This window comes from Dendrobium catenatum, unplaced genomic scaffold (assembly GCF_001605985.2).
Source record: "Dendrobium catenatum unplaced genomic scaffold, ASM160598v2 original_scaffold_148249, whole genome shotgun sequence".
Classification (NCBI taxonomy): Eukaryota; Viridiplantae; Streptophyta; class Magnoliopsida; order Asparagales; family Orchidaceae; genus Dendrobium; species Dendrobium catenatum.
In genome coordinates, this window is record NW_021466677.1 from 1 (window position 1) to 217 (window position 217).

The 217-nt window shown below is 55.3% G+C and overlaps 1 non-coding gene across 1 annotated transcript; it reads left to right on the forward strand.

The window, feature by feature from the left end:
- The first annotated feature begins 119 nt into the window (after positions 1-119).
- TRNAR-ACG lies at positions 120-193 on the forward strand. Its single transcript has one exon. It is a non-coding gene; the product is annotated as a tRNA-Arg (tRNA).
- Positions 194-217: the final 24 nt, after the last annotated feature.

The following is a 217-nucleotide window of genomic DNA, read 5'->3' on the forward strand; positions in this document are numbered from 1 at the left end:
ACGCACTGTTCTTCTAGAGAGAAAAGCGCTTTCACATCTTCTTAACCCGAAATGGCTGAGGAGAGGAAAGGTTCCTTTTTGAAGGTACTCCCGGGAACAGATCCAGTGTAGACGGGGTGGGGCCTGTAGCTCAGAGGATTAGAGCACGTGGCTACGAACCACGGTGTCGGGGGTTCGAATCCCTCCTCGCCCACAACCGGCCCAAAAGGGAAGGGCC